We start from the raw sequence: 25,242 nt of genomic DNA on the forward strand, positions 1-25,242 counted from the left end.
TCTCTGCCTGCATGCCGTGTGACTGCCTGCCCCAAGACTAAGTCGGTCCCCACACAGCATCGCTGCCTGCAGGCTGCTTGACTGCCTTCTCCGCCACCACCAACTAAGCAGGTGGATTCCTGAATTTTGGCCGCTAACAAAATCAATAATATTTTTTTCTGGTGCATGTACATGCCTGCTTAATTTTTCTGGCTGCACTGCGGCTGCAACAACAAAACAAAAGGCATGTACATGTGTCAATTGCCCTTTGTGATCGTTACCTTGCCGCGGTTAAGGGGCTTGCGTATCACAATGAAGCAGTGACCGGCTATATGAGTGTGTTGGGGGTCACACCTGACCCAAGATAATAAGGCCGTTGCTTCATTATGGACAGACCAAAGTCGATCAGCTGGACAGTCACTGTTGTTCTGTCGTTGAGCTACCTCAACCCGACCATATGGGCTTGAAAACCGGCATCGCCTGCACTCTCGCCATCGTGCAGCACAGCCATCACTACACAAACAGCTGTTTGTGGTGCGTTACACATTGAGTTTCGCCTGTTAGTGTGAAGCAGTACACTAATTACACTACCTGATTGATTGATGTATACACACGCAAGATGTTTTAATGCAATGTTATTTCTGCCCTTAAAACCCTGCTGTGCGTCAAATCCGTAATTTTCCCTGGGACTTTTGGCATGTATCCCACTCCTCCATGCCCCACTCTAGGTGTTAGACCCCTTGAAACATCTTTTCCATCACTTTTGTGGCCAGAATTAGTGTTTGTAGTTTTGAAAGTTCGCCTGCCCATTGAAGTCTATTGCGGTTCACGAAGTTCGCCAGTTCGCAAACTTTTGCAGAAGTTCACGTTCGAGGTTGCGAACCTAAAATTGGAGGTTCGAGCCATCTCTATTCACTTTGTAGGACGAGATCACTTTGTAGGAAGTGAAAGGGCAACCTATTGCGCCAATCAAAGTGCAGGGATCTCGTTCTACAAACTCACTGGACCTGACAGGGTTCAGAGTGGGACTATTAGAGCAGTTGTTTGTTTTGGGGGAGCACGAGTAAGTCAGTAGTGCAAGCTACAGCAGTAGCGAGAAATACTTTGAAAATGTTACTTGCGCTGCCACACTAAGCTGGGCTGCTTGAGCGAGTCAGTGAATCAACCTCTACTGCTAGCTGCGTGTAGCAAAAAAAAAAATTATGCAAATTGGCCCAGCAGGGCCTGAGAAATCCTCCTGCGCGGCTTACCCCGAACTACGTTTGGGGTTACCGCCAGGAAGGTTAAATCATAGCTATAGCAAATTATAAGCTTGCTTCAACAGGTGTGTCTTGAGGGTACATTTGAAAGTTTCTAGGTTTGAAGGAAGACGGACAAGCTGTGCTAGACAGTTCCAAAGGAGAGGTGACACTCTTCAAAAGTCCTGGATGCAAGAATAAGAGGAGGTGACCAAGCTGGACAACAAGAGGGTCTCTTGGCACTAACAAAGGTTCAGAGAGAGATGATATCTGGAGTTTAATAAGGAAATGTATGGAGGGGATAGCCTATATAAAGCTTTGAATGATAGTCTTAGGAGTTTGAACTGGATCATTCTGCTTTCAGCTATTATGTCTGCATCAGACTGGAATCCTGTATACTGACTAGATGTTGGTGCACACAGCTATATACATGCAACATCAAAAGGGGATACATAGATTTTTTGGGAAACATATCTTCCCATAACTGAGACTCTGCCTGGCACAGAGCTAACTCAGTACAATACTATACTGCTGCTACATGAACCATTAAGTGTAGTATTTGAAATACCAGTTTGGTTTTGGTGTGAATTCTGCTTATGGAAAGCAATCACTTTAATAGGTGACCAAATGACAAAGCTGTCAAGAAAACTAGCCTGTCTCGACTTAGGTCTATTGATCATGACCTCTTCCTGGGTCATTCTCCTAGGGAAGGTTTTAGACCATGTCTAGCATGCAAAAACTATATCCAGTAACTGGAGTATAGTAGAGTAGAGTAGTAGAGGAGATAGGAAGAGTCAAGAAGTGTAGGCAATAGACCATTTACTTCCTAATGATATATACCAAATACTAAGACGATAACTTTATTGATGCATCAATGACAATACATTTCACAGGTGTCTATCATGGAGGCCCTCATACACACGTTTTGTATACAATAGCACCTTTACCTGAGACCAGGGAAGTGCATTGTCATTGGTGCATCAGGAATCCTTTTTGGTGGACATCATAGGGAGCTAAGAGGCCTTGCCTATACTCCTTAACCCTCCTGGCGGTTTATCAAAATCCGCCAGGGGGCAGCAAAGCCATTTTTTTTTTATGTAGCAAGACAAGGTCTCGCTACATGATAGCCGCTGCTGAGCGGCATCCCCCCAGCCCCTCCGATCGCCACTGGCGATCGGAGATTAGGAGATCCTGTTCAAAGAACGGAATCTCCTGGAGGTCTTCCCCCGTCCCCATGACGTCGTGACGTCAAAGGGGACTCCGATCCACCCCACAGCGCTGCCTGGCACTGATTGGCCAGGCAGCGCACAGGGTCCGGGGGGGGGGGCGGCTGTGGCGCGACGGATAGCGGCAGATCGGCGGGTAGCGGCGGCGATCAGATTGCACACGCAGCTAGCAAAGTGCTAGCTGTGTGTAGCAAAAAAAAAATTATGCAAATCGGCCCAGCGGGACCTGAGCGGTGCCTTCCAGCAGCATAGCCCGAGCTCAGCGCGAGCTTACCGCCAGGAAGGTTAACCTCTCACTTGGGTGCCTCCTATCCCGTCTTCTGCTATGAATCTGATGTCCAGTCGTGGAAAGAAGATGGTTAATTTATCTGAATTTTTTGTGAGGTGGGAGGAAACTGAGGAACCCAGAGGATTCCGCACAAACACAGTGACAACATGTTATAAATATAAACAATGTGGCATTTGTGGGCTCACGCTGTACACACTCTGAACAAGAGGGGTATCTCAACAGTGGCAACATGCCATCTCTTTGCTGACAGTGTGAGTATCAAAATCAGGAAATCAGGACTCTGGAACTGCCAGGGAATAGTGCTAACCATTTATTAACAAATACGATGATATTATAGTGGATGACAGGGCCAGAGTTACCTCATAGGAGCCTTTAGGCACAAATATCTGGGAACCATAGACTTCGACCTTGATGAACCTACAAACCCCTGCCAAACCACATGAGCTGACATCATCAGGACTATACTGCGCAGGTGCAGTAGTTTCTGCATCTGTGCAGTACCGTCCTGATGACGTCAGTGCAACCACGTGACCTGCGCGGTGGAGCGCAGAAGAAGCCAACCCGGAAGCCAACTTGACAAGGTCGGCATCTGCAGCTGAGGAGACCAGGAGCCACCGGAGCTGCGGCGAGGGCACAGGACGGCTGCCAGGGGCTGGAGAAAGCCCCAGGTAAGTGGATTTTTGTTTTTTAATTTGCCTGGACATAGCCTTTAAGCATTTTACAATTGCAAAAGCACCTAAAAGGTGGTGAAAAGGACTATCAGAATTATTTTGAGTATTTTCTTGCTTGCTGATGGTTTAAAATGCATTTTATTGACAAGTTTGAAAATATCACTTAGTAGCAAATTAAGGAGAAAAAGTTAATTGCATATAGGCCTTTGTTGGTTTGCCAACATTGTCTTCTGCCCACTACCCTTTGCATAAGCTGAGCATCCATGTTGATGACACGAACTGTTGCTGGAATGCCTGAAGGATGACCTCAGATGTTGATTGTAGTCTCAGGACAGCCCAGTTGGTTTTCAAACTGAATGAGCTCACTGGATCCTAGGGCCCATATGCAATTAAAGAGAACCAGAGACATTTGAAAAAAGCTTTTATACATACCTGGGGCTTCCTCCAGCCCCATAAGCCTGGAACGCTCCCACGTCGCCGTCCTCCGCTGCCTCTATCCGCTGGTACCGGGTCCCAAACTTTCGACCAGTCAAGCCAGTCGACACAAGTGCAGTGCGTCACTGCCGGCGGACACGGCCAATTGTATGCAAGAGCAGAGACCCTCCATATCCTTACGCATGCGCCGCTATAATACACAGGCGCATGCGTAAGGATATGGAGGGAGTCCCTGCTCTTGCGTACAATTGGCCGCATCCGCCGAAAGTGACGGGACCCGATAGTGGCGACAGAGGCAGTGAAGGGCGGCGGCGTGGGAGCGATCCAGGCTTATGGGGCTGGAGGAAGCCCCAGGTATGTATACAAGCTTTTTCATTTTTTACCCAGGCTTCGTCTCTGGTTCCCTTTAACCTTTTCTCCTGAGATCTTTCCTAGGTTATATTTTCACATCTTGGCAATAAAATACCTTTTAACCAGTTCCGGATCCTTGAAACGCATATGTACTTTCTTGAAAACTTACCTTGCTTTTCAGGGTCATAGATATGCATCTCTGTTTGTGCTCGCCGGACGTGCCCCCATGGCCATCCTGCCAGTCCGTGATCAGTGAATGGGAACATGTGTTCCCAAAGCCAATCAAAGTGCCTGTAGTAAATGATCACTGGCATAATCTAGATGCCTGTGGTCATTCACACAATGAATGTACAAAACATACATACACATTACTTCCTGTGTACTGTTTACAGTACACAGGATACAATGTGGGAACATCTAGTGGACTAAAAGTAAAAAGACATGTAAAATACATTTATATAAATTAAAATATAAATGAGTTATTAACCCCTCTTTTATTATTCCCTTTAACATGCATAGGAAATAAAATAATTCTTAGCAAATAGTACCACCCAAAGAAAGCCTATTTTGTGCTGCAAAAACAAGATATAGATAATTTTGGTGTGATAAGTAGCAATAAAGTTATCTAGCACCATCGGGGATCGACTGATGCCGCATAAGTGTTCTTTTTGGTTGCTTGAGACTGAATGTTAAAAATAGGCCTAGCTAATACAGTACTATTACCCCACTCTATATACATAACATGGACTCTGTATTAAATGGTAATTTACAGTAATTGAAAGTATATTAACCTTGCAGGAGCCGTGAAACCCATTCTCTAAGCCTAGCAAAGCCCACAAACAGCCTGAGTAGTTGGCATTCACCACTCTGAGTACTGCTAGTAATTTGTGCTGGTTGGTTGAGACTGCTGATTAGTTGAGTTCTGAAAAATGAGGACTCTACTGTAGTACTTTTCCACCTAGTTTTTAGTACTTCTTCAATTGTAAAATGCTGATTTATTTTTTTTAAAGAAAATATGAAAAATGATCTCCTAGGAGAAAACCCAGGAGAAAAAGTTATTTGAATAAGGCCCTAGGTATTTTTAAGGTTGGACTCCAGGCTTAGCAATAATCAGCCTGTCCGTTCTTGACCACTATTTCAGTTTCACTAAGTCCCTTTTATATTATTGTTGGATTTGCAGTCATGTTACCATTTCAGTGTTTCGTTTGGGTCTTTTTCTGCATCTAACACCCTCTCTTTCTCTGTGGAAACGCAGAGGCCCAACGCTCTCCTGTCTACTGAGGAGTTAATAAATCATTATGTCACAAGTCAGTGTCATAGCCCCTTCTTACCTGGTGACCTTATACCCTTTGGAAAAACAGACAGGTGTAAATACTTGTCCATGTAATTTTTAAAGCAAAACTGAAGCCAAAATAAACTTATGAGATAATGAATTCTATGTGTAGTACAGCTAAGAAATATAACATTAGTTGCAAAGAAAAGAGTCTCATATTGTTTTCCAATACAGGAAGATTTCAAAAACGTCAGTTATTATCCATGCAAAAGAGCTTCTCTGACCTATTTGGCCCAACTTGGGTGGAATACAGTCCTGTTTTCTGAGATACTTAAAGAGACTCTGAAGCGAGAATAAATCTCGCTTCAGAGCTCATAAATAGCAGGGGCACGTGTGCCCCTGCTAAAACGCCGCTATCCCGCGGCTAAACGGGGGTCCCTTCACCCCCAACCCACCCCCCGCAAAAGTGTGTCGTAAAAAGGTCGCAGAATTTCCCTTCCTGGAGGCAGGGCTAACGGCTGCAGCCCTGCCTCCAGTCGCGTCTGTCAGCGGCGCATCGCCGCCTCTCCCCCGCCCCTCTCAGTGAAGGAAGACTGAGAGGGGCGGGGGAGAGGCGGAGATACGCACTGACAGACGCGCATGGGGCAGGGCTGCGGCGGTTAGCCCTGCCCCAACCAGGAAGCGCTCCCCGGGTGTATCGAGGGGGATTTGGGGGTGAAGGGACCCCCGTTAAGCCGCGCTATAGCGGCGTTTTAGCAGGGGCACACGTGCCCCTGCTATTTATGAGGTCTGAAGCGAGATTTATTCTCGCTTCAGACTCTCTTTAAATAGCCAAGAAACAGTGAGAGACAGTTTGACAAGAAGGTTTTACTGCAGGAAAGTGCAAAGGGTCATTATTACTGCTTTTTTTATAGCTTAAAAGACAGAGTGTGGTTTTAAAATTGCAACTGTGACAGAATGATGCAATGTTATAAAAAAAAGCTATGTATCTAAAAAATAAAAATATGAGACGCTTTTTTTTGCTCCTAATTTTCTATTCATGATGTCTAAATGAAATTCGGTAAGTATGGAAAAATGAGAAATTGACACATATAGACTTTCACAAGAGTTAATCTAATATTGTGTAGTGAGTAAGTAGTCATCTCATTGTTTTCCATATAGAACAAAACATTCAGTTGTGTTTAGCAAAAGATTATGATCTTCCTCCATAAGTAGGCCCCTTCGACAAGGATTCTTCGCAATCAAGGCTTTTCCTTATATGGTTGCAATGGAAGGCATAGCCCTACATTTAAACACATAATCTGTCACATACCACGGAAATTTATCCCCATCCCCTTTCGGAGAAATGTCTCTTAAATGCATTGTAGACTTCTCTGTGCATCACCAATGCTAAACCTTTCCCAGAAGTCTGGTTGTGCTAAGTTAAAATAAGGACAGGCTGTGTTCACCTCTCCTGCTTGTTGTGTTCCCCCTACTAGTTTTTGTTATTCTTTGTTTTTTCTTACCGGAGTGCCGTTGACAGAATGCAGGCCTGCCGAGAGGCAGATTAGGTTTGATTAGACTAATTCTGCCTTTTATCACTTAAATGATGGATTTGTACCGAAGTATGGCCACTTTTTCAAAGCAAGTACAAAAAAAAAGACCAGCGGTTTAAGCTCAGAGGTACCGTAACGCTTCCTATTAGCACCGGACAAAAGCGGGTTCCAGGAATGCAGCGGGGTAATTATGCCGTGATCTGGCTAGTTTAGATGACTTTGGTTCTCTTTACATCTGTGAGTAATCTGCAGACAGGCCTCAGAACAATGGAATACAGTGGACCTTCAAGGTTCAACCTACAAGCAAGACATGAAGTCAGTTTAAACCTTTCACTGCCAGACAAGATGAGTCCTCCAGAGGGTTTACTGTTCTACCTTCTACCTATACATATAGCCAATCCGTTAGTATACCACTTCATAGTTAAAGGACAACCGAGGCAAAAATAAACGATTGTATCTATCCTCCTTCTCCTAAAAATGACTTTTTAAGATATTTCACAATTTTTTTTATGTTTAAATCTACTTTTTAAGTTTTAACTATTTTATTGTTTTTGCTCAATGAAAAATTCATTGAAGTATGCCAGAGCTGAAATTTATAAACAATTGACCCTTTTTATCTCTTTCCTGCTCTCCGAAGTCATTTTCTGCTAGGAAAGTGTTTTATAGTTGTAATTTCTTATCAGTGAGGGTCATACTGTAGTCACTTCCTGTCCGAGTCAGCTGCTTACATACCTGATATTTAACTCTTTCAGGCAGAGAAAGAAAAAAAAAGGAACACCACCTAGTTATTTGTGTGCTTGGCACACTGTACATACACATGTCTATCTCATTATGTCACATGTCACATCGGGTATCCTTTAAAGGGACTCCGAACTCAAAATAAAAACAAAATCGGGACTCACCTGCGCATGCGCAGTACTGTCATGCCGGCCGCCGTGATGACACGAAGTGGCCGGCGTGGTGACGACAGACGTGGTGTTCAGGAAGAAGGAGCCCGACACTCGGGCGCAGTTTCGCCGGGAGCCGCCGCGGAGCCATTTCTGGCCAGGCCCTGGGAGAAGAGCCAGATGGACGCCGTGGGACCTCCCGACCTACACTGGGCTGCAGAAAGCCCCAGGTGAGTACCGATTTCGTTTTTATTTTGAGCTCCCTTTAAAGAGGAACTCCAGTGAAAATAATTTAATAAAAAAAGTGCTTCATTTTTACCATAATTATGTATAAATGATTTAGTCAGTGTTTGCCCATTGTAAAATCTTTCCTCTCCCAGATTCACATTCTGACATGTATTACATGGTGACATTGTTACTGTGGGCAAGTTATGTAGCTGTTTCTAGCTGCTCTGGCTGTTACAGACAGCTCTAAACAGCCATTTCCTGTCTGTGAACATTGTTACATTGTGGCAGTTTGCCCAGAGTACCGTATGGTACCAGAGCCTCTTGTGGGAGGGGTTTCAGCACAAAATTAGTCACACAGCGCCCCCTGATGGTCTGTTTGTGAAAATCATTCTATTTCTCATGTAAAAGGGGGTATCAGCTACTGATTGGGATAAAGTTCAATTCTTGGTTGGAGTTTCTCTTTAAAGGCCAACTAAATCCAAAATTAACCAAGGCAAATGCTCAAAGCAATCATGTTGATTAGTGTAAATTATAAGTATTATCTTTGGAAATAAATAAGCTTTTCAAGTTGAAATTGCATTTGTCCATACCTAAAACAATAAATTTGTAACAAACTTACCTGGTGTGGTCTCTGAAAGCTGCTCTGATAGTTTGCATCTGCTGGAGGAAGCTTCCTCTTCCTCTTTGATCAAAGGCATCCCCCTATAGATGTGGGTCGGCGTGTTGGTTCTGGCAGGACGCGCGCAGCTCAGAGCTGTCTTTATAGGCTGAGGAGGCGTGTGTGATGACACCTTTTTGCAGGAAGTGCTGTCATTTCTGGGGGCTGGACATGTGCTCTGCCTCCTGGGTATTTAAGGCCAGAGTATTCACTTGTTCGTTGGCCTTGATACTAATCAGTTCGCTGGTTCTTGGCCTAGCTAGTGAGATTCGAGAGCTACATTAATATATTGTGTAGACGCACAATATATATGTACTATAGTTAGTCAGTCTTGTATTTTGTAGTTATATTATATATTATCGTAATACAGTGGGTTGCAAAAGTATTCGGCCCCCTTGAAGTTTTCCACATTTTGTCATATTACTGCCACAAACATTAATACATTTTATTGGAATTCCACATGAAAGACCAACACAAAGTGGTGTACACATGAGAAGTGGAACGAAAATCATACATGATTCCAAACTGTAACGATCGGTGTCTGCACTCAGAGAGAATCTGATTATTGGTGATCTGCAGTATCACCAAGAATACAGATCTATACCTGATTATGGATGATCTGCAAAATCACCAATAATACAGATATAGTGCTAACCTCTGGACACCTCTAGATATATATGGTGAGTGTTTGGTGTAACAGTATGACTCTGAGCAACCCACCTGAAGAACAGGTGACCCTAAGCAGTACAGAAGACACTGCTATGGAGAGTACAGAAACCTTTCAGCAGCCTGAGACTCTCCAAGGGGTGGAGTCAGGCTAAGGGTAGGAAGGACCAGAGAGTGAGTGATACCTGAAGGTGGATGTCACTGACTGATCTTGGAGACTATCTCTTAATGGAGAGAGATAGCTCTCGAGGTCGGGCAAGCCAGGTCGGCAACACACGGACAGATAAAGTATAAAGACAGAAGGCTGATTCGGTATCCAAGTTAGGCAGGGTTTGGCAACGTGATATCAGATATGCGTGGTACCGAATCAGAAAGCAGAGGGATAGTCAGGAAAGCAACAGGTCATAACAAATATCAAACAATGCCTAGTCTTGGGTGTGAGGTCCGTGGTCTCTACACCCTGGAACTAGTCTGATGTATAACAGAATGATAACACAAGTTCCCTAGTCTTGGGTGTGAGGTCCGTGGTCTCTACACCCTGGAACTAGTCTGATGTATAACAGAATGATAACACAAGTTCCCTAGTCTTGGGTGTGAGGTCCGTGGTCTCTACACCCTGGAACTAGTCTGATGTATAACAGAATGATAACACAAGTTCCCTAGTCTTGGGTGTGAGGTCCGTGGTCTCTACACCCTGGAACTAGTCTGAAGTATAACAGAATAATAACACAAGTTCCCTAGTCTTCGGTGTGAGGTCCGTGGTCTCTACACCCTGAAACTAGTCTGAAGTATAACAGAATAATAACACAAGTAATCTGGCTCAGTGTGAATTCCCAGGTCCTCCTGGTTCAAACACACTGTTGGATCTGACTAAGGTCTGAGTTCTTCCACGTAGTGATCGCAACGGCAGACAATTTGAGAGTGGCCAGCAGTAACCATATATAGAGCAGTGCTCTCTGGCGCCACCCTAAAGTGATCAACCAATGGTTACCAGCTCTGAGGTCAGCTGACCGGCCTGGTCAGCTGATCCCTCTTGACCATCATAAAAGTTCTGCCTTTCAGCGCGCGCGCGCGCGCGTATTCCTAAACCTGTGTGAACTAACAGGCTCACCCACACCAGCTGCACGCTGCTGCGTGCAAACCGCCACGCTGGACGCTGAACCAGCCGCCTTGCTGTCAGTACATGTGGCGGCTTTTCCGCGTTCTGCCATGTCACTAGATGCACGCTTCCGTGTGCAGACCGCCACGTTGGACGCGGAATCAGCCGCCTTGCTGTCAGTACACGCGGTGGCTTTTCCGCGTTCTCTCACACAAACATTTTTTTTTACTAATAAATAACTGCAAAGTGGTGTGTGCATAATTATTTGGCCCCCTTTGATCTGAGTGCAGTCAGTTGCCTGTAGACATTGCCTGATGAGTGCTAATGACTAAATAGAGTGCACCTGTGTGTAATCTAATGTCGGTACAAATAAAGCTGCTCTGTGAGGGCCTCAGAGGTTGTCTAAGAGAATATTGGGAGCAACAACACCGTGAAGTCCAAAGAACACACAAGACAGGTCCAAGACAGGTCAGGGATCAAGTTATTGAGAAATTTAAAGCAGGCTTACGCTACAAAAACATTTCCAAAGCCTTGAACATCCCAAGGAGCACTGTTCAAGCGATCACTCAGAAATGGAAGGAGTATGGCACAACTGTAAACCTACCAAGACAAGGCCATCTACCTAAACTCACAGGCCGAACAAGGAGAGCGCTGATCAGAAATGCAGTCAAGAGGCCCATGGTGACTCTGGGCAAGCTGCAGATATCTACAGCTCAGGTGGGAGACTCTGTCCATAGGACAACTATTAGTCATGCACTGTACAAAGTTGGCCTTTATGGAAGAGTGGCAAGAGGAAAGGCATTGTTAACAGCATAAGAAGTCCCGTTTGCAGTTTGCCACAAGCCATGTGGGGGACACAGCAACCATGTGGAAGAAGGTGCTCTGGTCAGATGAGACCAAAATGGAACTTTTTGGTCAAAATGCAAAACGCTATGTGTGGCAGAAAACTAACACTGCACATCACTCTGAACACACCATCCCCACTGTCAAATATGGTGGTGGCAGCATCATGCTCGGGGGGTGCATCTTTTAAGCAGGAACAGGGAAGCTGGTCAGAGTTGATGGGAAGATGGATGGAGCCAAATACAGGGCAAACTTGAAAGAAAACCTCTTGGAGACTGCAAGAGACTTGAGACTGGGGCGGAGGTTCACCTTCCAGCAGGACAATGATCCTAAACATAAAGCCAGGGCAACAACGGAATGGTTTAAAATAAAACATATCTATGTGTTAGAATGGCCCAGTCAAAGTCCAGATCTAAATCCAATCGATAATCTGTGGCAAGATCTGAAAACTGCTGTTCACAAACGCTGTCCATCTAATCTGACTGAGCTGGAGCTGTTTTGCAAAGAAGAATGGGCAAGGATTTCAGTCTCTAGATGTGAAAAGCTGGTAGAGACATACCCTAAAAGACTGGCAACTGTAATTGCAGCAAAAGGGGGTTCTACAAAGTATTGACTCAGGGGGCCGAATAATTACGCACACACCACTTTGCAGTTATTTATTTGTAAAAAATGTTTGGAATGATGTATGATTTTCGATCCACTTCTCACATGTACACCACTTTGTATTGGTTTTTCACGTGGAATTCCAATAAAATTGATGCATGTTTGTGGCAGTAATTTGACAAAATGTGGAAAACTTCAAGGGGGCCGAATACTTTTGCAAGCCACTGTATATTGAAGTAACATCTTATGGTATATTTATCTGTGTACCGACTTTTGCCTGCCTCTTGACCTCGCTCTTGTCTCGTCCTTCTGTACCACTGCCATCTGATACACGTGTTCTGACTTATGTGTATGTGTATGACCCTGCCTACGATATTGCCTTGCTACTCTGTACCTCGATACCTCTGACTTTGTGTACGACTACGGCCTGATCCCGACTACCCTTTACGTACTACTGTTTGTGTATACACTTGTACGTTACCTCATCATGTATCAGCGTGATAGAATTATATTCACTATGAGTAAACTCCACCCCTAATTAAACTATCCTACACAAAAAATAGGCATATTTTCAGTGGATCGATATAGTGTATCAATATATATGGACAAGTACTAGATACAGAACATTTATATTACACTTTTCTCCTGGCAGACTCAAACCGCCAGAGCTGCATCCACTAGGATGCACTCTATAGGCAGCAGCAGTGTCAGGGAGTCTTGCCCAAGGTTTCCTTACTGAACAGGTGCTGGCTTACTGAACAGGAACCCTGGTCTCCTGTGTCAGAGACAGTCTTTAACCGGTACACTATTAAGCCACAAGGGGTTTACCAACAACCCCCAGGGCTCCCAACGGAAATTTTGTCATGGGGCCCCCTGACCCCCCCCCCTCCCTTTCCTTACAAGCACACACACACATGGACAGTCATGCAAACCTCTCCCCTCACCCCCTCCGCTACCCCATCTTGCAGATTAAATGCAGTGTGTAATGTAATAATTACCTGCTCCAGTGCTGCTTCCTCATGGCAGCCGCACGCTGTATTCTGCATGCTCAGCTCCCAAATCATGTGACATTGGAAGCATTGGAAGCTAGCAGTATGCAAGCACAGAGCGAGTGGCTGCCAGGAAGAAGAGCAGACTCGACACAGCACTGGAGAAGGTAAGTAATACACTTCTCCCTGCACTTACTCTGTACTTAATCTGCAAAAGAGAAAGGAGAAGGGATGGAGATGAAGAGAAAGTCAATGGGATAGGGTGGAGACAGACAGAAAGTCAATGGGAATAGGGTAGAGATGACAGACAGATAGAAAGTTGATAGAGAAGGAATGGGGATGGAGAGAACGTTGATGAAGCAAGGATGGGGACGGATAAAAAGTTGATGGGAATAGCCAGCAGGTTAGTAACATGTACTTTTGCTATGCATGGGGTGGAGGGACAGCGATGCAGCAATTTTGTGATGATGCGTGGCAGGTGGGGTAAGTTGGGAGCTCTCGGCAGTAACTTATCCAAAGTGGTCCGCCAAGTGGGATCTCTGCCCAAGGGGTGGGGGGGGGGGGGGGGGTGGCATTAGCTGCTTTGCACATGCTGAATTCTTGGCTGAGTTTTATCTGGCACGTGTACGGAGGTGAAGTGGTTTAAAAATTAGGATGTGTAGAAACAAGCTGGGCTAGGATTGAACTCTTCATCTGTAAGCCATTATCTTCCGGTGTGGTGAAAATTTTTGTAACCGGTCGCAACAATTAATACTCCCCCCGGGAGGGAATAAAGAACCTTCTTGTGGGCAACTAATAACTCCCCCTGGTGGGAAGTAATAACCCCGCTTTCAAAAATAGTTTAAAAAGACACTGAAGCACAAAAAAATAATGATATAATGAATTGGTTGTGTAGTACGGATAATTACTAGAACATTAGTAGCAAAGAAAATATTCTCATATTTTTATTTTTCGTTATATAGTGTTTTTTTATAACATTCCATCATTCTCTAATATTTGCAGTTTACACACTACTCATCATTCTAAATGATTTTATAGAGCAGACCAGTGAACTACTGACCTGTCCTCTGCAGAAGAAAAAATACAATGACTGACACTTGAGATAACAAGCTTCAGAAGAGGAAGGGCTCAGCCCGAAACGTTGTGTGTATTACCTTGCTGCTCCAATACAGCTTGTTGCTGCTTTCAGCCTCAAAGTGCCGTGTCCTTTTTTCCATAATACAAGCTTCAGAAGACAGAGCTCTCTGTGACTTTGAAAGTCGTGGAGCTCAATGGCTCTTTTGCATAGATAACAACTGGAGTTTCTTAACTCTTCCAGTACTGGAAACCATTATGTCTCTGCTCCTAATGTTTTATTTCTTAGCTGTACTACACATACAAATCATTATATCATATTTTTTTTTTCGCTTCAGTGTGAATATTTAAAAAGATTTTATACATACCTGGGGCTTCCTCCAGCCCCATCCACTCCGATCACTCCCACGCTGCCGTCCTCCACTGGAGACATGCGCCCTCTACGTATTTCTCTAGCGGCTGCTGGAGAGATACGCAAACAGCTCACTTCTCCTACGGGGACCCAGTTCCCAAAGCTGCAACCAGTGGAGGATGTGGGAGCGTGGAGCTTGGGGACGATCGGAGCGGATGGGGCTGGAGGAAGCCCCAGGTATGTATAAAATCTCTTTAAATATTCAGCTCTGGTACACTTTAAGCAATAGGAAAGATAATGAAACATTAATAATTTGCTGCAATTCAGGTAGCTCTTTCAATGCCTGTGATTGTTTTTAGAAGCACACATATCCTTTAAATGATGACAGGCGATATATTCCTTAATTCATTATTTTCAGCCATCATTTAAAGGGAACCAGAGAGGATGAAGAAAAGCTTTTATACATACCTGGAGCTTCCTCCAGCCCCATATGCCTGGATCGCTCCCACGCCGCCGTCCTCTGCTGCTCGGATCTGCCGGTTCCGGGTCCCGTCATTGCCGCGAGTCGGCCAGTCGGCCGGCGGACGCGGCCAATTCTCCGGATCACAGGGGGCTCCCTCCATACAGGTACGCGTGTGGCTGCTTACTGCGCAGCCGCATGCGTACAGGTATGGAGGGAGCCCCTGTAATGCGGACAATTGGCCGCGCCCGCCGGAAGTGACGGGGCCCGGTACCGGCGGATCCAGGAAGCAGAGGATAGCGGTGTGGGAGCGATCCAGGCTTATGGGGCTGGAAGAACCCCCAGGTATGTATAAAATCTTTTTTCTATTTTTCAAATCATTCCTCTCTGGTTCCCTTTAATGTAAATGAGCTGCCTCCCCATCTTAAAGTGGCCATAGGCAGGTAGTTCCTGAACTAAAATGACAGTGCGTGTAAGATTTTTCTATCCTTGCTTGAATCTTACATTGCATGGCTTGCTGTGACTTTTCTTCTGCCTCGGCTGACACATCACTGCAGCACACACATGGCAAAAGGTCATTGTGGTACATTGTGGCGACCAGAAAACCATCATTGGTCAGATGTAGAGAATTTCCACATTATTACTATTTAGTATTTATATAGTGCCGCCATCTTCCACAGCCCTGTACAGAGTATATAGTCTTGTCACTCAACTGTCCCACAGAGGGGTGCACAATCTAATCCCTACCATAGTCATATGTCTATGTGCGCTTTATGTTCATTTAGTGTATGTATTAGAACATTTCTGAATTCAGTCTTTGCCTGATAAGTGTAGACCAGATTCCCCTCTTGCTGCAGCTTTGATGCGATTTCTCTAAAGGTGGCCATACACTGGTCGATTTGCCATCAGATCGACCAACAGATAGATCCCTCTCTGATTGAATCTGATCAGAGAGGGATCGTATGGCCACCTTTACTGCAAACAGATTGTGAATAGATTTCAGCCTGAAACCGATAACAATCTGTGGTGGTACTGCCACTGCCCCCCCCCCCCCCCCCCTCCCTGCATACATTATCTGCTCCGCCCGGCGCGGGTCCCCACTGTCACCACTGTCTTCTTCTCCGCTGGGTTCCGGACCGGCTGGCTTCCCTTTTTTCTGTCTGGGGAAGTTTAAACAGTAGAGACAGTAGAGGGCGCTCTACTGTTTAAACTTCCTGCCGGGACAGGAAGTGAAGCCAGCCGGTGTGGAACCCAGTGGAGAAGAAGACATCGGTGACAGCAGGGACTCGCGCTGGCCGGTGCAGGTAATGTATTGCCGCTGTATTGCGTCGGTCGTCGGCATTCGAACATCGCTATCGCCGAGGACGGAAATAGATTGTTCTGTCAGCGTTTGCGCAACGATTTCACAGCAGATTCGATCACAGTGATCGAATCTGCTGTATATCGGCGGGAAAATCGTTAGGTGTATGGGCCCCTTAAGAGCAAAAGCTAGTCAATGTGCTGTCCAGAGTTTGTCAGATGCATAAAATAATTCACAAATTTCATGGGTGCTCTACTTAGGTTCTACACCTTCCCCATGGGGACCCCTATTCAGAAATCCATCTTAAAAGACACCTGGGGCCATATGCAATTCACTTTTTCACCTGAGTTTTCTCCTAGGAGATAATTTTTCAACGACTTTTTAAAAATAGATTTTGTAATCGAAAAAGTACCAAAAAGTAGGTGAAAATGTACTATCAAACTTATTTTGAGTATTTTCTTGCTTGCTAGTGGCTTAAAAGGCATTTTATTAACAAGTTTAAAAACATCACCTTGGAGATAAACTCAGGAGATAAAGTTAATTGCATATGGCCCCTGTACTGAGAGCGGAAAGGAGGCCATTTTTATTTTAGCCATAAACCATGAACAACAAGTATGCACACCAGATGTTTCTGACAGAAGTCTGACTGGATTAGCCGCATGCTTATTTCAGGTCTGCAATTAAAATACTACTGCAGTCAAAGAGATAAGCAGGCCCTCTACCAAGTATAGCCATGCACCCACAAGTGTCGGCATAACCCCTCCTCCCAGGGGCGTAGCAATAGGGGCCCTCCCTCAATTGCATGATTAGTTCTCTATTGGTCCTTTGCTGGTAATAATCACTTCTATAGATGCTTAGAATATTGGTACTCATTAACACACTGTTCCCCATCCCCTTCTTGCACCTCTGACACTGTAGTAGGCCTTGGCAGGTTTTGTTGCGTCGTATCAATTGTTATGTATAGAGTGCTTGGGGGGCTCCAATGTAAAGCTTGCATCAAGGCCCACAGCTCCTTAGCTATGCCACTGCCTCCTCCTCCGCCACAGCATTCCCCTCCACCAGGACAAGTTTGGCGTTCAGCTTACCACCCACATTGCACATGTGCCTGCATAATACTCATGCTCCCAACTTGTGTCAGACCAGTATAACCCTGCAATAGGAACTATGGCCATAGACCTCCCACCACCACAAAAAATGCAGCCACTGTTCCCCTCCTTCCAGAACAAGTGTCAACAGGACACAAAATGGCTGTCAGCATCTCAGCCTTGTAAAAGCACCAATCAGGGTGTGAAACGTTGATGCTTCGGATTATACTTCAGGAGAACTATTTTTTGTTTGAAGGCCAATTTTATGTACAGTGCAGGGGGACAGCTATGGGGTCAAATGTGGCCCCGTCCTACGCAAATTTGTTCATGGGCCAATTTAAGGAGGCCTTTGTATATGGTAGTGCCCTTTTCCGCCACCATGCAAAATGCTGGTGAAGATATATTTACAATATATTTTGCGTGTGGGCGGGGCCACGTTCGACCCTGGAAGATTTTATTAGTGAGTTGAGAACTTTGTGTCCACCGATAGTTTTGACTGCGCATGTGGCAACCGATGAAGTGTATTTTTTGGATACTATGGTGTACAGGTCGGGTGATGGATTTCTCACAGACCTGTATACCAAATCCACAGATCACAATTCCATATTGGAATATGGGAGTTTCCATCCGAAACACATAAGAGATAACATCCCTAGTGGACAAATAACTAGGGTGGAAAGACTAGTGGCAGATCCACAGAAACGGGTAGAAAGGATTGAACAGATGCAGGCCAGATTTAAAAAGAGGGGGTACCCTGAAGAATTGTATACAAGAAAAAAAATGAGGCGTAGGAATTGAATAGGCCCTAGAATTCCTCTGGTAACAACCTATAATAGTTAGAGTGAACGGATAGGAGTGGCCATTAAAAAACATTGGAAAATTATACAGGATGCTTTTCCCCATATTGATGAATTTAGGAACCCACCGTTGTTGTCTTATAGACGTCCACCAACCATTATGGATAAAGTTATGCATACGTTTGAACAACCTAAAGAAAAAGGAGTTAGAAGAGGTACTTATCCGTGCTTGTATTGCCACATGAGCAGTCTGGTTAGTAAAGGAGACTGCTTTACCCATCCCTCTAGCGGACGTAAATTGTATGTGAACAGTTGTTACAATTGCGAGTCGATATTTGTCGTCTATCTTCTTAAATGCCCATGTGGCATAGGGTATGTGGGAAAAACAACCCAACCACTTAAAGATAGAATTTCGTCGCATTAGAGCGCGATTAGAAAGGGAGATGGGGATCAGGCAGTCTCTAGTAATTTTAAAGAATATGGCCATTCAGTTACCCAGTTGAGGGTACAAGTAATAGATCATGCCCCATTGAATCGTAGAAGGGGTGACCGACAGAAATTTTTGCTCAATAACCTCCCTGGCGGTAAGCCCGAGCTGAGCTCGGGCTATGCCGCCGGGAGGCACCGCTCAGGCCCCGCTGGGCCGATTTGCATAATTTTTTTTTTGTTACACGCAGCTAGCACTTTGCTAGCTGCGTGTAACCTCCGATCGCCGCCGCTGCCCGCCGATCCGCCGCTATACCCGTCGCCGCAGCCGCCCCCCCCCTGCAGAACCCGTGCACTGCCTGGCCAATCAGTGCCAGGCAGCGCCGTGGGGTGGATCGGATTCCCCTTTGACGTCACGACGTCGGTGACGTCATCCCGCCCCGTCGCCATGGCGACGGGGGAAGCCCTCCAAGAGATCCCGTTCTTTGAACGGGATCTCTTGATCTCCGTTCGCCGGCGGCGATCGGAGGGGCTGGGGGGATGCCGCTCAGCAGCGGCTATCATGTAGCGAGACATTGTCTCGCTACATGAAAAAAAAAAAAATTTAAAAAAAGGTAGTTGCTGCCCCCTGGCGGATTTTAACAAACCGCCAGGGAGGTTAAGGGAGCAGAGTGGATCCGCAAATTGGGGACTATGGGGAAGGGGGGCCTTAACAAGGAATATGACTTGTTACCTTGTATATAGTATGTTTATGATTCGATTGTAATATAGTGGCCTCAATTCACTAAGCTTAACTCCTGTCTTTAATAACTCTTCTGAGCTGTTTTACAGTTATCACAATTATCTCACCATGGTGATAACTGTAAAACAGCTCAGAAGAGTTATTAAAGACGGGAGTTAAGCTTAGTGAATTGAGGCCATTGTGTAGTAGATTTATTCTGGAAGTAGGAAGTATTGTTTTAATATTGTATTTACATAATTTTTTCTTCTTTATTTATAGGATTGCTGTGACAAGATTCATGCAGCCTAAGGACACAAGGGAGCTTTAGGAGTCCCTACTGTGGTCTGCAGCCCTGCCAATAACTTCAAGTGAGAGCCGGGTGGTGAGCCTTCTTTCTCTTGCCCTTGTTTATGCATTTTTGTAAGCGTGCTATGCGACCTATTGGTCGCATGCACGCTGTTTAGGTTGCCATGGTGAGAAGGAGCGTCCGGTAGACGCCCCCTGGTGACGTACGGTCACATGACGCCTGATTCGTCATGTTGATGCAGGAGGAGGCGGAGAGGGAGTTCACACGTCGGGAAACTCTGCTTTGAGTCTTGGTAAGGAGCGCATATTTTAGCATATATAATGAGCGGTTTTCACTGCGGTCCGCTCGAGAGGAGAGGGATTAGGATGCACTATTATGGGATGCCCTGATTTGCATATTAGGGGCTGCAGTTTTCTTTATAGTCCGCTTGGTCACCACTTGTTTCTGATTGGCTGAGGGATCATTGATTGGTGTTTGGATTTGGAGGTAGCTATTTAAAGAGATTGTGAGTGTGTTTTTAGTGTGACATTAATCGATGCAGCTTGAAAAAGGTCTGTTGACCGAAACAGCGCTGCTGTCGCTGTGATCATTGTCATGCTTCCTTTTTATCAATAAAAGAGCTTTTTGATACTACAGATGGTGCTGGCTTGACTGTGGAGGAACCGTTGGAGTGTCTGAGAGTGCAGAGACGCTGCAAGCCATAGCATATCATCCTTTTTTTCCCCTCCTTGGGTGCTTGCTACACACTGACTGTTTTCTATTCCATGCATGCACGCCGCAACATGGCCGCCAACCTTTATAAAAGGTATGTGTCGCCCACAGACTTACATTACTTTTGCCGCCACGGATGTCCGGCGGTAACGTGCCATTGCCCCTGCGTCGGCTCGCTGGCGGATCAGGCACAATATTATAAGCAGAGAAGTGCTGGATGTATCACCGCTACTGGAACCATAAAATCAATATTGGAGGGTTAAGGTAGCCATACACTGGTCGATTTGCCATCAGATTCAAACCAACAGATAGATCCCTCTCTGATCCAATCTGATCAGAGAGGGATCGTATGGCCACCTTTACTGCAAACAGATTGTGAATCGATTTCAGCCTGAAACCGTTCACAATCTATGGAGCTGCCGCTGCGCCCCCCCCCCCCCCCGCATACATTAACTGCTCCGGCCGGCCGAACTTCCTGTCCAGGGGAAGTTTAAACAGTATAGGGCGCTCTACTGTTTAAACTTCCTGTCGGGACAGGAAGTTCTGTGTAGCTCTGGAGCCTGAAGCGGAGAAGAAGACCAGGGGACTCGCGCCGGCTGGAGCAGGTAATGTATTACTGCTGTATTGCGTCGATCGTCGGGCATTCGAAAGCCGCTAATGACGCACTCCCGACCCGCCGGCGACCGAGAAAAATCTTCGGCACGGGTGGGTCGACGGGAATCGACTGGAGCGATTGATTTCAGATGGAAATCAATCGTTCTGTGAGCGGTGTGCGCGGCGATTTCACAGCCGTTTCGATCACTGTGATCGAAACGGCTGTATATCGGCGGGAAAATCGTTAGGTGTATGGGCCCCTTTAGAGTTACCGGAAGGTGGGGAAGATTCATAGAGTTAACCAGTTAACCAATAATGGTACAATATTTTCCTCAGATGCAATCATTTAATCAGATTTGCGAGTTTGTAAGTAATAATCGGAAGGTAATTATCGATTTTTCCCATAAACTGGTCGTTTAGGTCACTTTCTCTCTTTAGATATGATTGTAAAGTCTGATTGATAACATTTTGGATTAAGGGAAAGATTGGTTTAATAGTAAACGTTAGGTGTCAGGAACTAAAATGGGTAAAGTGTTTATCTCCGTTTTCCCTGCAAAAGAGCATTCCTTATCAAATCATTTCCATATAGATCAAGTCTTTTTAACAAACTATTTATTACAGAGACCTACCTGAGAAGATTAATCTGGTGTTTCTCTGGTCATTGGTCAATCAATGCTCCTCCTTAGCCCTGTGTGTGTCAGTAAGCTGCCTTCCTTTACTTTCTCTACTGCCTGAGATGGGAATGATTACTACAGCTACTCATACTACTCATTTTTTGTTTCAAAGAGTTTTATTGGTTAAAAGAATAGCTCCTCATGTGGGTATTTTTAAGTACAAAGGCAATTATGCATAACTTTAAACAGTATTATTATTATTTAGAATTCATAAAACGCCAACATCTTCCGCAGCACTGTAAAGAGTATATTGGCCTCAATTCACTAAGCTTATCTCCTGTCTTTAATAACGTTTCTAGAGTGATCACCATGGTGATGAGGCATGTCCTATTCAGGAAACATTTTACCTCAGGCAAACCTAAAGTTAACTCATCTGTCTTTAAGTTAACTCTTCAATCCTTAAAATAACTCCAGCGTTAAAGACAGGCTGTTTATTAACTGCGTGCAGGGGCGTAGCAATAGGGGGTGCAGAGGTAGTGACCGCATCGGGGCCCTTGGGCCAGAGGGGCCCCGAAGGCCCCTCCCTCAACTACAGTATTAGCTCTCTATTGGTCCTGTGCTCATAATAATCACTTCTATAGATACTTTGAGTAGTGGTAATCATTAACAAACTGTTCCCCATCCCCTTCTTACACCTCTGACACTGTAGTTGCCATTGGAAGGTTTTGGTGCACCGTATTAATTGCTATGTATAGAGTGCCTGGGGGGCCCCATTGTAAAACTTGCATCGGGGCCCAGAGCTCCTTAGCTACGCCACTGACTGCGTGTGAAAATAACTACAGAGGAGGTAACTTAAAGGGAAGGTTCAGGGAGGGGTTGAAAAAAATAAAAATACATATCCACTTACCTGGGGCTTCCTCCAGCCCGTGGCAGGCAGGAGGTGCCCTCGCCGCCGCTCCAGAGGCTTCCGGTCGTCTCCGGTGGCCGACCCGACCTGGCCAGGCCCGGCTGCCAGGTCGGGCTCTTCTGCGCTCCAATCTGCGCCTCACGGAGGCGCGCTGACATCATCGGACGTCCTCCTGCGCAGTACAGCCCGAAGGACGACCGATGACGTCAGCGCGCCCGCGTGGGACGCAGAAGAGCCTGTCGTTGGAGCGCAGAAGAGCCCGACCTGGCAGCCGGCCACCGGAGACCACCGGGAGCCCGCGGAGCGGCGGCGAGGGCACCTCCTGCCTGCCATGGGCTGGAGGAAGCCACAGGTAAGTGGATATGTATTTTTATTTTTTTCAACCCCTCCCTGAACCTTCCCTTTAAGGAATGAAGAGGTAAGATAACTCTCTCACTGTGTGGAGGTAAGTTTTCTCTTGCCTTATTATCTCCAGCATGATCTTAGTGAATTGAGGCCAATATTGTCTTACTCTTAACTGTCCATCTGAGGTGCTCACAATCGAATCCCTACCATAGTCACATGACAGTGTAGGGTAGTGTGTTTAACGTAATCTAGGGGTCAATTTAGGTGGAAGTCAATTGACTTATTTGTGTTTTTGGGATATGGGAGGAACCCAGAGTGCCTGGAGGAAACCCACACTGACACGGGGAGAACATACAAACTCTGTGCAGATAGAGCTCTGGCTGGGATTTTTCACCGAGGACCCAGCGCTGCAAGGCGAGAGCGCTAAGCACTACGCCATCGTGCTGCCTAAATAGTACAGAAATAAACTTCCAAATGGAAATCATAAATCATCCAACAAGGGCATTATTACTTTTCCATTACTATATTACGATATCCTACAAAGCATTACAGATTCAAACTGACAATCTTTGTCTCAAGAAGAGGTTTTGTAACTTAAAGGACATCTATTGCAAAAAACTGTAAAATTTAAAATGCATACTGTACATATAAAATGTAGGTTTCTATCAGAGTAAAATGCACTATAAATGACTTGTTTCCTATGTTGTTACCACTTACAGTAGGTAGTAAAAAGTGGACAGATATGACAGATATTGGACTAGTCCATCTCCTCATAGGGGATTCTCAGTGCTACCTTTGATCTTTACAAGTGCTCTGGCTGGAAAGGATCTATACAAATATGTCAGCCAGTTTTCCTTTCACGTTTGAATCTCTCATGAGGAGATGGACTAGTTCAAAACCTGACATATCTGTTAGAATTTCCTACTGTACATGACAGCTACATAGCAAAAAAGTAATTTATACTGAATTCTACCCTGGGAGAAACATACATTTGTATGCGTGTATTTTATACATTTGTATGCATGTATTGCATAATAATCGCTAATAATCGCTCAGAGACCATGAACAATGTTCTATATCCTGAACTGCTGTAGTCAAAGGAGACGCCCGAGTCCACTAGCGATATTAGGGATGCTCATTAGGAATCCGCGGAATTAAATTTTTCGGATTTGCGATCGGAAATCAGCATTTCCGTTTGGAAATCGAAAATTTTGCGGAAATCCGATTTTCTGCAACTCGGTAATTTTACCCCAAACAGACCTTAAAGGCATTGGACCAATCAGAGGATGCAGAATTTTTCTGCAAAATCTGATCACCGTAGTGATTTTAGACCAATCACAAGACTGATTTTCCGTTTTCCCAAAGTTCTGTTTTTCTGATTTTTTTTTTCATTTTCTGCATTCTCTGATGCAAAAAAATGATTATTAAAATACTCCTCCATGACAGCAATGTAAGAAAAAACACATGTATAGTGCATTGGAACAAATGTATATTTATACATATGTATACACATGCATTTTAAATTATACAGTATTTCGCAATATCGGTCCTTTAAGCAGCTCGGGTGCGAAGGGACACAAAATGATACTTAGTGGAAACTTCTGAATCAAGCTATAAGATGGAATAAGAGAGAGGAGAAAATTCTGGGTATCTATTACACCAGGATGTATACGGTTGCCATGGTTTCCTGCAAGTTTCCTAAAACAGTTACAGCAGCTGCAAACCAACGATGAATTATAGTGTTTATTGGCATTCAGCTGGAAAGAACTAGTATAGCGTTGATACTGTATTTATAAAGGTGCCTATTAATGGTGCAATATTTTCCTCAGATGCGACAATTCCATCAGATTTTGAGGATCAAATTGTACAGAAAGCCACGGAGTATTCTGAGAAAATCAACGTGAAACGATTCTATGGTTGATTGGAGTACAGAATTTTGTTGATCGGAATGTGAAAGTGCCCTAACTGACCCATTTATAGTAACAATCGATAATGACCTTCCGATTTCTTGCAAATCTGATTGAGTTATCACATCTGAAGAAAATATTGTACCGTTAATGGGCAGCTTTCCATTTATTTTTTGTAAGGTGGAGTAATTCTTTAAGGTTTGGCAAATTGGAAAAAAATTGGTAATCAAAAGTGTTGAGGAAAACTGTATCGCAGAGCCAATACACAAAATGAAATCTCGCCGACTTGCCAAAATCAAGGGGTGGTTAATGACACCCCATTTCCCTCTCCTGCAGATAGGATCGAAGTTCATGCCAGTCAGTAGCTGATACCCCCTTTTCCCACGAGAAGTCTTTTATCTTATCTCGATTAGATTATCGGTGGGTCTGTATGGCAGATATTGTGGTGAAACCCCTCCCATAGTGTGATGTCATGACCATGGTCCTGACAGTTTGCTATCTGTGAACCTTGTTGCATTGTGGGAAATAACGGCAGTTTCCAGCTGCCAGGCAAGCAGTATCTTCCTCTGTGCATAGAACTCTCAGTAACGAACATTCCGAACAGTTAACCTGGCAGAACTAAAGATGTCACCACCAGTGATAAATGTCAGAATGTAAACCAGGAAGAGGAAA

The 25,242-nt window shown here is 44.9% G+C and overlaps 1 protein-coding gene across 6 annotated transcripts in view; it reads left to right on the forward strand.

Annotated features, from left to right (window-relative positions):
• The window catches only part of DUSP9 (dual specificity phosphatase 9), a 264,483-nt gene that overhangs the window by 103,653 nt on the left and 135,588 nt on the right, over nt 1-25,242 (forward strand). For 5 of the 6 annotated variants that reach the window (XM_068249772.1, XM_068249774.1, XM_068249775.1 and 2 more), the window contains one exon: nt 19,465-19,567. The gene's annotated coding sequence lies outside the window, so the exon portion shown is untranslated. The remainder of the gene's footprint in view (nt 1-19,464; nt 19,568-25,242) is intronic. The other variant, XM_068249777.1, reaches the window with a different exon arrangement.

Source organism: Hyperolius riggenbachi, chromosome 8 (genome assembly GCF_040937935.1).
Source record: "Hyperolius riggenbachi isolate aHypRig1 chromosome 8, aHypRig1.pri, whole genome shotgun sequence".
NCBI lineage: Eukaryota > Metazoa > Chordata > Amphibia > Anura > Hyperoliidae > Hyperolius > Hyperolius riggenbachi.